The 16,538-nt window shown below is 42.3% G+C and overlaps 2 long non-coding RNA genes across 3 annotated transcripts; both read left to right on the forward strand.

The window, feature by feature from the left end:
• Positions 1-448: 448 nt before the first annotated feature.
• LOC135574309 (uncharacterized) lies at positions 449-14,709 on the forward strand. Its single transcript, XR_010465318.1, has 3 exons — positions 449-659; positions 783-824; positions 14,658-14,709. It is a non-coding gene; the product is annotated as an uncharacterized LOC135574309 (long non-coding RNA).
• On the forward strand, positions 14,704-16,034 carry LOC135574308 (uncharacterized). Of its 2 annotated transcripts, none has more exons than XR_010465316.1 (4): positions 14,704-14,829; positions 14,963-15,045; positions 15,180-15,496; positions 15,849-16,034. It is a non-coding gene; the product is annotated as an uncharacterized LOC135574308 (long non-coding RNA). The 2 variants fall into 2 exon arrangements; XR_010465317.1 differs by having other exon boundaries at positions 15,416-15,496.
• The last annotated feature ends 504 nt before the right edge of the window (positions 16,035-16,538 follow it).

Raw genomic sequence — 16,538 nt, forward strand, 5'->3', positions numbered from 1 at the left:
TTCTATCACTGCCAATACTTTTATATTTCACTACAACAACATTTGCAAGGACAACCACGAAACAGTGCGCAATGAAAATAGACTACCAAAACTGTCATTACAATCATGTAAGTTTCATAAGATTCACCTATTTCTAATTAATTACCAATATGTTTTCAAGGTACTGAAACATTTTGGAACAAGTTTTGTTGTTGATGATCCACAGGGTGTCACAGCCAATTGACGAGCATTGGCGTTTGGTAAATGGCCAAGGCGCCACCTGCTGGCCATTTCAGGGACATCTTAATCGTCTCTGTAGATCTGTATACGTTCCTGCTAAATGCATTACACCGATTTTCAATTATTTAAGACTACGTAGACACTTAGTACATCAGTGAAATTGCAGATCGGCAACTTTTGCAAGTCTGTTGACAATTATGTCATTAGGATAGGAAAGTATAAAACCACTCTGTGGATAGTGCTGAAAACAAATACTTCATATCTGAATTCCTCGATCTTTATGCAACTTTGCCATTTTACTTCTGATAATGGGAGAACAATTGAAAGACATTGCTGTAGTTCTTCTCGTGTTTGTCTGTTTGCTTGTCTCTTGCTGCTAGAATTGCAATCTGTATTCCAAGATCTGCAGCTTCATGAAAAATGCCAGCTGGATTTCACAGGTAAGCTCCATTTTTAAATGTTCTGTTTTATAAAATATTATTACCTTCTATAATTGCGCTTCAATGTGTTCTGTTAATTGGTTACCAGTTGCTTCAGTCTCACCCCTCTAGTTTCCTTACTAGATGCAGTGTTTGTGGGTGTACATGATGCTGTGCCTCCAAGGGGTAAGAATTTGTAACTAACTTTATTAGCATACACTTCAGGCCAATGGTAACGTAATGTCTTTAAGCTTGACTGTTGGGATTGATACCTTGTGGCGTCTGACCTATTGGGCTTTACTGGTATTGAAACTAAGTCTTATTGCTAAGGCAGGTCAGAGTGAAACTGAGGAACTCTTTCTTTGACAAACACTACAGGGAAGATTTCCTACGGCGCTTCCTACACTGACCTCTAACCCTTTTTATTGACATGGTTTTGTTTCAAGACATTGGAAGTGTAAGCCTTTGAAAATCAGACTTGACCATACGCATTGGACCATAACATGCGCAATGAGTTCGAGGTCAGTCTCTAATATGAACACTTATGGACAATGGCGGCGTAGAAACCAGATTCACCCTTCGCAGGTCCATGGCCACGCCCAGTCTGTGCCAACAACTCTTCACCATTAACCTTAAGGAGCTTCAGTAACCAATCAGAAATGTCTCCTTTGCCTGACAACTGATCCTCCTGGTGCCTTGAGCAGTAGCACGTTGGGATTTTAGGTTGTCACAGAGTAAAGAGTTCTCCACTTTAGCCAGCATGCATTATCCTGCATCAACACTGGACTGTAAAGGACCCTACATTTTAATTATATTGTAGATGTATACAGCCTACAATGTAACAGTTACCCTGCAATATGTCAACAAGTATCTTGTCCCTGTGTCATGAAAATAAGATCTGCCTCCTTGTAATGGTTGCTACGTAACTGTCATCCTCCTCCTACCATACGTATGTATATTGGGAGGAGGATGACAGTTGTTAGAAATTGGATATGAAGATGGGTGAGCCGGTCAAGGATCAATTCAGACTAAGTGGTAAATTTTATGACAAGTAACAGTTTATTCAGAGTGAAAATATCTAGTACAGCGTAATTACGGCTCTTCCGTTAGTTCGTGTTGGAACAGCAGGCAGAGAGAGAGTAAACAGTCAGCACAGCCCTTATATACGTCACAGAAAGTAGGTTGACTCTAGGAAGATCGGATCTCCGGCTTGGTTCAGCTGGTTGTAGTCTGTAGTCTTCCGCCATTGGCTCAGTTGTCTGTCCGTCATCGTAGAATCTTCTTCGGGCACACAGTGTTCGGTTAAAAGGGAGATTATGTGTGTAATGTGGGAGCTATCCTGTAGGGGACCCCACAGGCTTTACTGTGAAAATACGTTGCTATGTGTTGTCTCAGTTATAACAATGCAATAGCCATGTATTTAGCAGTAGATTGGTCTCCTGCATAATAGCAATTCTTTACAAAACCCTCTTCACGTCTCACCAGAGACGTGACACAACCTAACTAGATCCAGACACAAAGAGAAACTTCTCCCAAAAGGACTATGAAATAAGGCACGGTATTAAACAGAAATAGATATTTATGTATTACCATCATGTTCTCCATTCAATCCCACTATGTACTAAGTTGGCTACCAGCCACCTAGGAACTTACAACCCTCATTTAACAGAGCGGAGAACAGCTCAAAATAAAAGTAAAAATTATTGTCCACATTAGCCAACTTTTTCCAGCAGGAAAAAGTTGTGATACCCTCTCTTCACATCTCCTAAGAGATGTGATATAGTCCAGATACATTACTCCAAGCAAAAACGGAAACATAATCCAAAAAGGAAAAATATCCTAAACTAGGTATGTCTATCCGGAAATGGCCCACAAAGAAAAATAATTTCCCCCTCTTCAAATCAAATCAAATCAAATTGTATTTGTCACATACACATGGTTAGCAGATGTTAATGCGAGTGTAGCGAAATGCTTGTGCTTCTAGTTCCGACAATGCAGTGATAACCAACAAGTAATCTAACTAACAATTCCAAAACTACTGTCTTATACACAGTGTAAGGGGATAAGGAATATGTACATAAGGATATATGAATGAGTGATGGTACAGAGCAGCATACAGTAGATGGTATCGAGTACAGTATATACATATGAGATGAGTATGTAGACAAAGTAAACAAAGTGGCATAGTTAAAGTGGCTAGTGACATAAGAATGCAGTCGATGATCTAGAGTACAGTATATACATATGCATATGAGATGAATAGTGTGGGGTAAGTAACATTATATAAGGTAGCATTGTTTAAAGTGGCTAGTGATATATTTACATCATTTCCCATCAATTCCCATTATTAAAGTGGCTGGAGTTGGGTCAGTGTCAATGACAGTGTGTTGGCAGCAGCCACTCAATGTTAGTGATTGCTGTTTAACAGTCTGATGGCCTTGAGATAGAAGCTGTTTTTCAGTCTCTCGGTCCCAGCTTTGATGCACCTGTACTGACCTCGCCTTCTGGATGATAGCGGGGTGAACAGGCAGTGGTTTGGGTGGTTGATGTCCTTGATGATCTTTATGGCCTTCCTGTAACATCGGGTGGTGTAGGTGTCCTGGAGGGCAGGTAGTTTGCCCCCGGTGATGCGTTGTGCAGACCTCACTACCCTCTGGAGAGCCTTATGGTTGAGGGCGGAGCAGTTGCCGTACCAGGCGGTGATACAGCCCGCCAGGATGCTCTCGATTGTGCATCTGTAGAAGTTTGTGAGTGCTTTTGGTGACAAGCCGAATTTCTTCAGCCTCCTGAGGTTGAAGAGGCGCTGCTGCGCTTCTTCACGACGCTGTCAGTGTGAGTGGACCAATTCAGTTTGTCTGTGATGTGTATGCCGAGGAACTTAAAACTTGCTACCCTCTCCACTACTGATCCATCGATGTGGATAGGGGGTGTTCCCTCTGCTGTTTCCTGAAGTCCACAATCATCTCCTTAGTTTTGTTGACGTTGAGTGTGAGGTTATTTTCCTGACACCACACTCCGAGGGCCCTCACCTCCTCCCTGTAGGCCGTCTCGTCGTTGTTGGTAATCAAGCCTACCACTGTTGTGTCGTCCGCAAACTTGATGATTGAGTTGGAGGCGTGCGTGGCCACGCAGTCGTGGGTGAACAGGGAGTACAGGAGAGGGCTCAGAACGCACCCTTGTGGGGCCCCGTGTTGAGGATCAGCGGGAGGAGATGTTGTTGCCTACCCTCACCACCTGTGGGCGGCCCGTCAGGAAGTCCAGTACCCAGTTGCACAGGGCGGGGTCGAGACCCAGGGTCTCGAGCTTGATGACGAGCTTGGAGGGTACTATGGTATTGAATGCCGAGCTGTAGTCGATGAACAGCATTCTCACATAGGTATTCCTCTTGTCCAGGTGGGTTAGTGCAGTGTGGTTGAGATTGCATCGTCTGTGGACCTATTTGGGCGGTAAGCAAATTGGAGTGGGTCTAGGGTGTCAGGTAGGGTGGAGGTGATATGGTCCTTGACTAGTCTCTCAAAGCACTTCATGATGACGGAAGTGAGTGCTACGGGGCGGTAGTCGTTTAGCTCAGTTACCTTAGTTTTCTTGGGAACAGGAACAATGGTGGCCCTCTTGAAGCATGTGGGAACAGCAGACTGGTATAGGGATTGATTGAATATGTCCGTAAACACACCGGCCAGCTGGTCTGCGCATGCTCTGAGGGCGCGGCTGGGGATGCCGTCTGGGCCTGCAGCCTTGCGAGGGTTAACACGTTTAAATGTCTTACTCACCTCGGCTGCAGTGAAGGAGAGACCGCATGTTTTCGTTGCAGGCCGTGTCAGTGGCACTGTATTGTCCTCAAAGCGGGCAAAAAGTGATTTAGTCTGCCTGGGAGCAAGACATCCTGGTCCGTGACTGGGCTGGGTTTCTTCTTGTAGTCCGTGATTGACTGTAGACCCTGCCACATGCCTCTTGTGTCTGAGCCATTGAATTGAGATTCCACTTTGTCTCTGTACTGACGCTTAGCTTGTTTAATAGCCTTGCGGAGGAATAGCTGCATTGTTTATATTCGGACATATTACCAGACACCTTGCCCTGATTAAAAGCAGTGGTTCGCGCTTTCAGTTTCACGCGAATGCTGCCATCAATCCACGGTTTCTGGTTTGGGAATGTTTTTATCGTTGCTATGGGAACGACATCTTCGACGCACGTTCTAATGAACTCGCACACCGAATCAGCGTATTCGTCAATATTTCCATCTGACGCAATACGAAACATGTCCCAGTCCACGTGATGGAAGCAGTCTTGGAGTGTGGAGTCAGCTTGGTCTGACCAGCGTTGGACAGACCTCAGCGTGGGAGCCTCTTGTTTTAGTTTCTGCCTGTAGGCAGGGATCAGCAAAATGGAGTCGTGGTCAGCTTTTCCGAAAGGGGGGCGGGGCAGGGCCTTATATGCGTCGCGGAAGTTAGAGTAACAATGATCCAAGGTTTTACCACCCCTGGTTGCGCAATCGATATGCTGGTAAAATTTAGGGAGTCTTGTTTTCAGATTAGCTTTGTTAAAATCCCCAGCTACAATGAATGCAGCCTCCGGATAAATGGTTTCCAGTTTGCAAAGAGTTAAATAAAGTTCGTTCAGAGCCATCGATGTGTCTGCTTGGGGGGGGATATATACGGCTGTGATTATAATCGAGGAGAATTCTCTCGGAAGATAATGCGGTCTACATTTGATTGTAAGGAATTCTAAATCAGGTGAACAGAAGGATTTGAGTTCCTGTATGTTTCCTTCATCACACCATGTCTCGTTAGTCATGAGCCGTTAGGCATACACCCCCGCCACTCTTCTTACCAGAAAGATGTTTGTTTCTGTCGGCGCGATGCGTGGAGAAACCCGTTGGCTGCACCGCCTCGGATAGCGTCTTCCCAGTAAGCCATGTTTCTGTGAAGCAGAGAACGTTGCAGTCTCTGATGTCCCTCTGGAATGCTACTCTTGCTCGGATTTCGTCAACCTTGTTGTCAAGAGACTGGACATTGGCAAGAAGAATGCTGGGGAGTGGTGCGCGATGTGCCCTTTTTCGGAGTCTGACCAGAACACCGCCTCGTTTCCCTCTTTTTCGGAGTCGTTTCCTTGGGTCGCTGCATGCGATCCATTCCGTTGTCCTGTTTGTAAGGCAGAACACCGGATCCGCGTCGCGGAAAACATATTCTTGGTCGTACTGATGGTGAGTTGGCGCTGATCTTATATTCAGTAGTTCTTCTCGACTGTATGTAATGAAACCTAAGATGACCTGGGGTACTAATGTAAGAAATAACACGTAAAAAAACAAAAAACTGCATAGTTTCCTAGGAACGCGAAGCGAGGCGGCCATCTCAGTCGGCGCCGGAAGTCCCATCCCAGATGGGACACGACATACAATGGAGAAGCTTAATCAATAAAAGCAACTGGATCCCCCTCCTAAAATTGCTGCAAAAACTGAAAGATGGGTCTCATGCTCCATACCGTTATCTCGCTCCTGTTATCTAACCAAAAAGACCGCTTGTTCTCGCAACCCCACGCTCTGAATGTGCCCTCCCTTCTGTATTTTTCCAGCATGAGAAAGTTCCATGGCCCTGATACTTTTAACAATGTTTCAAATCAGCTAGGTAGCATAACACATACATACATCCACACAAGGCAACAGCAGATAATATTCAATCATATATATGGTAATGGCTATAATGTAAAATAACCCCAAGGGTGTGAACAAAAACTCAGCAATGAATCATATAACAGTTACAAAGTTTAAACTACCTTCATGTCAAAAGAGAACAGCTCATTCAAAAACAGAACAAAAGAAAATAGTGTGAAATTTAGGTCCCCCTTTTGACTCCCGCTAGGGTCACTCATTATCCTTTATTTCAGCAGTCATAGCATTTCATGAAAATAATAAAAAGTTATATATGCCTTTGTATGCTTTTGTTTCCCCCAAGGGTGTCACTTATCAAAAACAGGATAAAACTTTATTGTTATTGACATGTAAGATGTAGGATAAAACTTTGGTCATGGAAAACAGAGTAAAGAATTATTAGAAACCATCTGGTCCTCTCAGCTACTCCTATCCTGTACCAGGTGGGCTCCTTGCCACCCAGGGACTCCAAACCATGTGTCATCCTCAGTCAGTCCCATCCTCCCCTGAAAGCATGCTTCCGTATCGGCATCGCCAACTGGAGCATCAAGCAAAGGCATCATGCCTGAAGCCCTCACCACATCTGTAACAGACTTCTCAAAACACTGTGATGCAAGCAGCACATCACATCAATAACAAATAATACAAGAATTAGGGTCAGAAATCCAGTAACCATCATACCAGTGTACTTACCAAACCAGGCCAAGAGAACAGACTCCTCCACCCCCCCCGTGGACCTCATCTTAGCAGATAGTGCATCAAGCCCGCCTTAGATTGTGAAGTTTAAAAACTATCATCTGGACTGGTATTATTAGGAATATACGTGCAACATTGTTTACCGAACATCTTGCAGACGTCCCCGACTGGCAAGAAGCATATCCAAGGCAAGTCTATTCTGTCTGGAAACCCCAAATGTGGCCTCAAGCTGTTCAGACATACCAGTGAGTGCATCACGGGAGTAATTCACAAAACGCTGTTGATTATAGTAGATATAATTAATCCATGCAGTCTGTCTAGCATCCACCATGGCTGGACCCATAGTAGGTAGTAAGTGCCAGAGTCCATCATTCCTACCCAAGGCCTGAAACTCATGAGGAATCCCCACTGGCACTCCCAACAGGTTAGTGTGTATGTCAACTACATCCTCTGTCCATGGAGCACTACATCTATGTCTCCCATGGGATGGAATGTTTTCAGGTCCCCTGGTTACAGAACTCAGCAGCTGTTCAGCAACATCAACAATGGTCAGTGGAATTATCAAACTGGTCAGACCACACGTACCTTGCCATTCTCCTCTAAGAATGGGTCTCAGCACTCTTTTGGCTCCACTCATCCAACATACATCAGCCAGACCACTAGTTTGGTTTAGGCCTGTAACTGGCCAAGTGGAATTAATGGTTATGTTACTCCTGCAATCAGCTTCAGGCAATCTCCCATAATCAATGCCATTACCTGTACCCGTGATGCACTCGTAATTGCCCCCATATGCCTCAACACCCCAAGAGGCCCGATGAAGAGGTACTGCAGGAAACACAAGGCTCAAAGAGGAACAGAGGGTTGAATTGGGCTTAACCTGGTAAAAACTTCTCAGAATACACAACCACCCCTCTCCTTCTCCTACAGCAAATGGGTGTGTAGCCAGAACAGGTCTAGCATAACTACAAATAATGCAGTCCTTTCTTCTCAGGGTTTTAGCTGTGTACCTCATATAAGACAGCCACAAATTGTCCCTACTATCAAAACCAGTCTCAGTTTCTAATTGATCAATAGCCGAATAGTCTCTAACATTAATTACCTGAATGGTATTTTTAACACAGTGGTGATAGAGTGTGTCCGGTTACCTCTGGTCTTGGCAGTACCTTAATAGAAAACACACCCATCATGTCTGTCCTCGTCCTTTGTAGTCCGAGGGTGTGAGTTCCTGCATCAGAGAGCTTAATAGTTTTGATGGTTAGTAGGATTTCATCACCTTTACAAAGTTCAACATTGCTCCCAGGTTTCCCCATATCATGGAAAACCTATCCACCCTTGTGGGATCCCCCATGCTATAAGGATACCCTCTTCTCCAATCCTAGAACTGTCCGAAGTCGGTTATCATGTAATCTCTACTCTAACTTCTTGTCTACCCAGATCTAGGGATCTCTTATGCTTATTTTGGAACAAAATACACATCACTTAGCCAGAGCCAGACACATCTTCACTTCTATGAACAAAAACAGGGGTGATAGGACAGGTAGGGTTACTTCATTTGAGAGTTGGCCCCCGGAATTCTGTTAATTCCAGTTCTTCTCCTGAACTCTGTTTATTGTCCGACAGTGAAAAAAGTGTCTTACCCTTCCGCCGTGCGATATGAATCTGGGTAGCTCTTTCAGCTAGCTGTCACCAGGGGTCTTCTATGGTCCCCAAGCCTCTGGGACTGGATTGAGTGACTTCACCTGTAGTTCACCTGTAATGCATAAAATCCTGGACATACAGGCTTGGTTAACAAACAATTTCTCATATGTTTTATCTGATTATATCTTTAACTTCTATGCCCAATTGTTAGCTTACATTTTTTAAATTATTAGTTTCTTATCCAATAGGCCCCATCCTAGACCACAATTTACCCATCCCCCTTTTGATACCTGACACTGCCCAGGTATCAACCTTACCTACTCTAAATAATGACTTAGGTAAGATTAGTATATTATCCTTATGTCTGACATCATCATGAAGGAGCCCCTTTTAGTTTTCCACATGTCCAATTCTCCCTTGGGCGTCAATCCAGTACCAATTCCCTGTCAAGTTTCTTATCTACTTAAGAACTATCTGCGCTACTTATATATTTTCTTAAATATATATTTACCAATTTAAACCTTTTCTCTCAATACCACTAAGCTTATCTGTTTGACTTTATCTAAAATCATATCTATGAGTGTCAATCTCTAAAGTCCTTACATTTCCTTAATCAACCTAACAATAATCCTAAATCATCACAGATGTCCTATATACCTGTTAAATTTAATACTATTTTTTTTTTTTTTAACCCCTAATGGTCAAAAAATTCAAAACAAATGCTTATCATATCAAAATCCTTCCTTCAAGGACCCTCAGTATTCTATCTGACAATAACATGAATTTAATATATGTTGCAGAGTGCAGAATTCCTTATCTACAGTAATTTATCACCCCTAAGAACTGAAACTTATTTTTCTATGTAATTCCCTGCCCTATTGGCTTAATATATCTCCTAACCTAAACTCCTTTATAATGAATTTACCTTAAAACTACTAACTCAATATGACCACATTCATTATACCAATGACTCTCCCCTAAGGCTGATCAGACCTTAGAAGACAGTCATGATAAGGTCAATAAGTCAACCCACCCATTTATAGTCCAGTTCTATACTACACTAGACATATTAAAGAACCCTTTATCCTTAAAATCCAAATTCACTTGTGTAATTTAAAACTCATAAAATAAAAACTCATAAAGTTCCATATTTGAGCGTGTCTCTTTAAAATACCTTTGCACCAAAACAAATAGTCCTAACAAATGTTTTATGTGTATATATTTGCAAACCTTAATGATTAATCAAAACTTCCAGGCCTTTCCAATTTGGTCGTTTATGGCCTCATTCTCCCCAAGATTATAATCCCAGATATTTAATAAAAATAACGCTTGGCTCCTTCAACTCACATTTACATCTCAATAAAACAAAACACCATCTGCGTGTTCCTCAAGGAAAAACAACTTGCCCCTGTTACGTATGTCTACGTATCAAGGGAAATGTTCAAATAACCAAATTCAACCTCGCTAGTTTACCGAAACATGTACAATTATGTTTTACCATAGAGGTTGCTTTTCACCATTAATACCCTGACACCGTTCCACATAATGGAAACAGTGCTCAAATTCACTGGTGCTATTCAAACGATCAAACCAAGAATCAACAACCATCAGAATCCACCATCACGATGTTTTATGACTCAGACATCCAATCCCTCTCTCTCACGGCCCAATTACAGTCCAAATAAACGCCACAAATCAATGATACCCACCCAGCGAATCAGCTGCTAGTTTTTAGCATCTTTCCTGACGATTTACATACTCCTTTTTAAAAATGTATTTCGAAATGTTTATCAACTTCTGAAAAGTGACTCAACATTAATGCCCGCACCTCCTTCTAAAGGACACTAACCATTTTCTCTGTCACTCCCAGTCAAGACATCATTTCCGTGGCGACGGAAACCTCGCGAGTGATGTCATCAACAAGCGCTCAATCTTGACTCATTTCGCAACGATTTTCAACTCATTGTAAATAATGGTTGGCTGTCTGCAACAACAGTATTTCGGGTTCGATAAACCAAACCTAATTTATCACATCTGTTGAATCGTGAATTAGAGTTTACAACATCAATCAACATCTCTCAATTCGCTAATCTTATAAAAACATTTCGATGGACACAAATCTATCGTAATTGTTCCCCCGTTATTATTCAGAATTAATTTGATTTAAGTTACTGTCTCGTCTTTGAATTAGCATTTTAATTACGACTCTTTTCCCAATGTATTATTCCCAACAAATCATTTAGTGAACAGACATCGCCTTGCATCAAAATCTCCGTTCTTATATTAAGTTGAATGAATTAGTCTTTCAATTTGAACCAAACAAACTATTTAAACGTTCAGTTTATATCTTATACCAATACTAGTGACTATAACTTTCTCTGCAAAACAATTAGTTTAATTACAACCAAAAACTCAGACATATATAACTATTCTTTACACCTCAGCTGGGAACCGAACCCTGGCCTCCCACGTGGCAGGCGAGAATTCTACCACTGAACCACCAATGCTATGGAACTGAGATTCTCCGCAAATAGACCCAATTTACAGTTATCTGTATTTGTTACTCCGGCATCTGAACAACAGAAAATAGCACTAATTTAAACACCCAAAGTTTTCCCTCAATTAGTATTCTCATTAATCTCGCTCCCTTCGTATCTGACCCTTCTTTCTTAAATACGTGAATTTTGTTCTTTTCTGCCTCTTTCTCTCTTAACCCACATTCCATTGTTTTCAGCTGAACTGCGGATGGCGGTTCCCCTCCTAAATAACCTTCTTGTGTCCATTTTAGCTTTAATCCCTCCCAAACTTTCTTCATGTGCTTCCATTGTCCCTTTCCCCCTGATCTATATTCTATTTTTTGTTCTAGGAACTCATTAAACCTCAGTTTTGGAGTATTGGGGGTCGCCATTGTGAATTTGCTTTAATCGTAATTTAATTTAATTCAATCGGAATTTAATCATAGAAGGAGAGAATTCCGATTAAAACTATCTGAATATAGTTAGCATATACTTCGCCCGACGTTGATTAATACCCACGATGTACTCGAAGAGACACTGCTGCACGTGCTCTGTCTTATCTCTGAGCTTCTCCTTTGTATGTTTTAGTTCGAGAAAAACGAATGGGTTGGTATAGCATTTGTGGAGCGCACAACCAAGGGATCTATTCGACTATTTAGTCTCAATATTTAAATATTATATTCAGATATTATTTCAATTATACATCAGTCATTTTGTTCCTGATTATACATTTAAATTTGAGCGATTCTATAGCAATTGTCAGAATAATTTCTTTAGGCAATATCAACAGGAATGAAAAAAGCAAAAATCAGTGTTTTAGCCCGGCGGCTGTCAATCAAGTTTGCACGGCCATTCGACTACTGAGGTAGCCTTGTCTATCAGCACGTGTGCATAATAGCCCAGTTACGTATCCCCACCTAGCGGTTTACTCCGCGACAAACGTTTCTCTCAATTTAATTTCCCCGGTCTCAAAATCATGGAACGCAAACTCTGGTTAATGTTTTCTCAATACTACAGTCATTCATACGAAATTCACATAGAATTTCCAACATTCATAATCGTGTCCTTTACATGTTAAAACACAGCCTCTGCTTTCCCTCACCTCTATACACAACCCAATATATATATAATTAGGACAGTTTTCTATGCAGATTTCAGAACAAACAGGGTCCCGAAGGAATTTAACATATTGGTCAATCACAATTCACTCATTCCTATTAAAATAACTCAGTACAGGCCAATTAATAAAATTCTATAACAACTATCAGAACACAGAAGTCATAGGTACATATTAACAGTTACAAATAGACAAAACAAGACAAAACATACAAATATTGGTTATATCTCTGACCTCTATTAATCGACCCCTATCAGACCAGACTAAGCGGATTTACTGGATAGAATTCAACTTCTAGAATCCAATTCTATCCCCTACTGATCCCTATCGAATTAATCCCTATCAGAATTAATACACGTTATCTCTCTGACCCCTGAAAGCCAATCCCTATCGGTGAATCTCTTATCAGTCTAGCCTCGACCGGTTCCCGGGACAAAATTGCAATTTCTCCCCTCGGCGTTAGGTTTAATGAATAGTAGTTAACTATCCCCTGACTGATCTCTATTCCCGACTCTTATCAGTGAATTTCTCAGACTAGCCTCTACCGGTTCACGGGACAAAATTGCAATTTCTCCCCCTCGGCGTTAGGTTTCTGACTGATCTCTATTCCCGACCCCTATCGAAACTGACCCCTATCAGAATTGATACACATGTCCGACCCCTATCGAAACTGAATTTATATATGTTCGACCCCTATCGGAACTATCTAGGCCTTTAAGTGATCTCTCATCAATTGAAAGCTATCAGACTGTGACTATCTCATCAGTGATTCATATCACACCAGCCGTCGCTGGCTTGTTTCTACATATCTTCACTACACTGTTCTTTTCGACTCGTCAGCAAATTATAAATTTACACAAGAATTCATACTTACTCGGAAATACTGATCAAAATTTAGGCAGACTATACGACAATATGCAAAGTTTGATTTAACAGGTTTTGCTTACCTTATTTATGGTGCACCTTTAGATCAGTTTCCCGAGTTGAGCAGAATTGTTGTCCACCCCCCGAAAATCAAATCATCACCGTCCTTCTCGAATCTTCCTTTCCACGAGCTCACCCCCTCTATCACACCCAATCTGCCCACTTCGACTGGACCGTTAGTTAACCATCCTCTGCTACCATTTCTGTTAGAAATTGGATATGAAGATGGGTGAGCCGGTCAAGGATCGATTCAGACTAAGTGGTAAATTTTATGACAAGTAACAGTTTATTCAGAGTGAAAATATCTAGTACAGCGTAATTACGGCTCTTCCGTTAGTTCGTGTTGGAACAGCAGGCAGAGAGAGAGTAAACAGTCAGCACAGCCCTTATATACGTCACAGAAAGTAGGTTGACTCTAGGAAGATCGGATCTCCGGATTGGTTCAGCTGGTTGTAGTCTGTAGTCTTCCGCCATTGGCTCAGTTGTCTGTCCGTCATCGTAGAATCTTCTTCGGGCACACAGTGTTCGGTTAAAAGGGAGATTATGTGTGTAATGTGGGAGCTATCCTGTAGGGGACCCCACAGGCTTTACTGTGAAAATACGTTTCTATGTGTTGTCTCAGTTATAACAATGCAATAGCCATGTATTTAGCAGTAGATTGGTCTCCTGCATAATAGCAATTATTTACACAGTCCTGGAGAATCATGTGTTTGTGTACCTGGGGAACTTCTCCTATGATGACCTGATGGCTGTGAAGCTCAAGGGACACTACTCCATACCAGAGGCTATTCAAATTGTCTACCCCCTTCACTAGGGTTTTCCATGCCAACGGAACTTATGTGGCTGTCATCCAGGTTCCATTCAAAGACTCCATTGTTCCATGAACTTTAAGTTACTGAATAACACCATTGCCATAAATTGTTTAGTGAAACTGGGGAGTGCCTTGTCCCGCCCCGCAGTGGCTACTAGATACGTTTTATGCGTTTCATTAGTTGTTGGCCACGAGTCCCTCATTCAGTACTTAATTGAAGAGGGGAGGGTTTCCAGTCGCTGGACTCCAACTACACTTCAGTAATCCTGCCTCAGGTGCTCTACAAAAGTTGATCTGTTTTATGGTGCCCCCGGAGAAAATTATATATTTTTTGCCTTATCAGCTCTGGAATTCGAACCAGCGACCTTTCAATTACTGGCTCAATGCTCTAACTGCTAGGTTACCTTACGCCACTACTGCCTGGTCATGGCTCGGTTCAATGACATTTGTAAGTTGACTTGAACCTTTGGCTTTAAGACCTTGGCTGCAAGTGTCTTCACAATGATCTTCCTAGCCTTCTGGTTCTGACACTGCCTTATGGCAACTGATGGAGCCCAGTGACCCAACCACTAGCCAAGTCTCCATGCTTCATATAAAAAAAAATGGTAACGTGTCCTTGACCATCACAGCCAGCTACAAAATATTTTCATGAACATTACTTCTCTCCCACCAGCCTTCAAAAGGCACCTGCACAGAGGGCGTCAGCTTTCAGCGGGCAGCCAACCTGTTCGTCTACATGTGGGAGGTTGGCGTCGGACCTGACCTGGCTATGCATCGTAGGTACATTATGCTCTATGAAAACCAGTGACCGTGGATGTTTCTCTCCACCACCGGATACATCTGAGGTAAGGTGGTCACATCACTATTTAATGGAAACTATTGTAGCTGTGGTTTTATGCTAGTGTTCCATCATGAAGGTACAACTTTACATCGCAGGATATGACATTGTACCAAACTGTCTCATTTGAAATCCTATAGAGGGACGCCAAGACGCTGGAAGTTCAGCATGCCTTTACCAAACGCTGCCTCATCACAACTACTGAGCTGATCTGCGAGACGAGGTAGGGTCACTACATATTGGTGTCGGTCGGGTTTCAGGTCCTCTTCATTGCAGTTGCGCTGAGCATCTGACTTCTCCACGCATTGCACTCTGATTATTGGATGATATTGCATCTGGTATGTCACTTCTCTCCAGTGTGTTCCACAGAAGGGGTGAAGACTGACAACAAACTGTACTCTGGCCATCATTGGTGCAGAACCTCCCTCCTGGATTCCACCTGCAGGCCCCAAGAGACAGTTGACACCCACCAGGGGTCTAACTTTGGACTCTACACCTGTAAAACAAAGTCATGGCAGGGTTCAAAGTCTCTAGGCTAGTAGTGGCTTTGTCCCATAGTATCTTTGGATTAAATTGATTGGCAATCCTTTCAGATGGACTACCAGTGGTGAATGGGATCGTGTTCTACAAGCAATACTCACCCGAAGACGGGCTTGTCATCAGACATCTTATAGGTATGGCTCTACATTTCGTAACGCCTCTGAGTAACGTGCACACTATCTGATTTGTCAATAGAAACATTGGATATCTGGTCCTAAAGGGGCTGTGCTACTAAGCAGTGTCCCACTCACCCCATTGTATGCTGATGGGATATTTAATTTACTTTCTGAATGACAAATTGTAATGTGACTTTTGACTAGAACAATCTTAATGTGCTTTTGAAGTTTGGACTCTCAATCTCAGGATCTTTGAGGGAGACCCAGTCACACTCACTGACCGGGTTCCAGTGAAAACTGAGTCTTCAGTAAACAGCTGGGTTCCAAATGACCTGATGGAATTAACTTTTTTTTTTTTTCTTCTGTTTAGCTTTGCCAGAGGCTAGACTCCCATTGTGATTCCTCGGACTCTGACGATGACACGGACTACAAAGTACCCTGTTACAACAATCTACTAAATTAATTTGGGTCCCCTGGCCACACCCAGCAATTTAAACTAGCATTGAATCAATACTTTCATGTTATTACTCTATTTAAAATGAATAAATTGTTGGCTCTTGAAGACTTCCTCCAGTACCTTTTTTGTTTTTAAAAGCAATATACCAAGCTTAACTGCAGACTTCAAGGAGTTGGTCTGATGGACTTACTGATGTGCAAATTCTGTATTTTGTGCAGCTGTATAAGATAAGTGGGACTGCCTGTGTAAACACAGCCAATTATTTTTTCCAGTAGTTGATTGTATCGAATAGGGTAAAAGATAATGACTGCCTGTGTAAATGCAGCCTTTCCTCCGGGGTATACAACTCATACCCTACAAGGTCCAGCGCCTGCTGGTTTTGTTCTAATGACCTTGTGTTCCAGGTCTAATATCAGTCCCAAAAATTCCAGTCTTGAATTTGAGGAACTTACAGCATCCAGGAATGTGTATACTTGTTTTGAGCTCTTTTCTCTAGGCTTAATTAGCTGTCAAATGGGGCAGAGATTACATGACTGCTACTTGGACACTTCAAATAGTGTTACCCAACATTTTAGCAAAACCCTTAGCATGTGCATTGTGACA

The sequence above is a fragment of the Oncorhynchus nerka genome, linkage group LG12, assembly GCF_034236695.1.
Source record: "Oncorhynchus nerka isolate Pitt River linkage group LG12, Oner_Uvic_2.0, whole genome shotgun sequence".
NCBI classification, from domain to species: Eukaryota; Metazoa; Chordata; class Actinopteri; order Salmoniformes; family Salmonidae; genus Oncorhynchus; species Oncorhynchus nerka.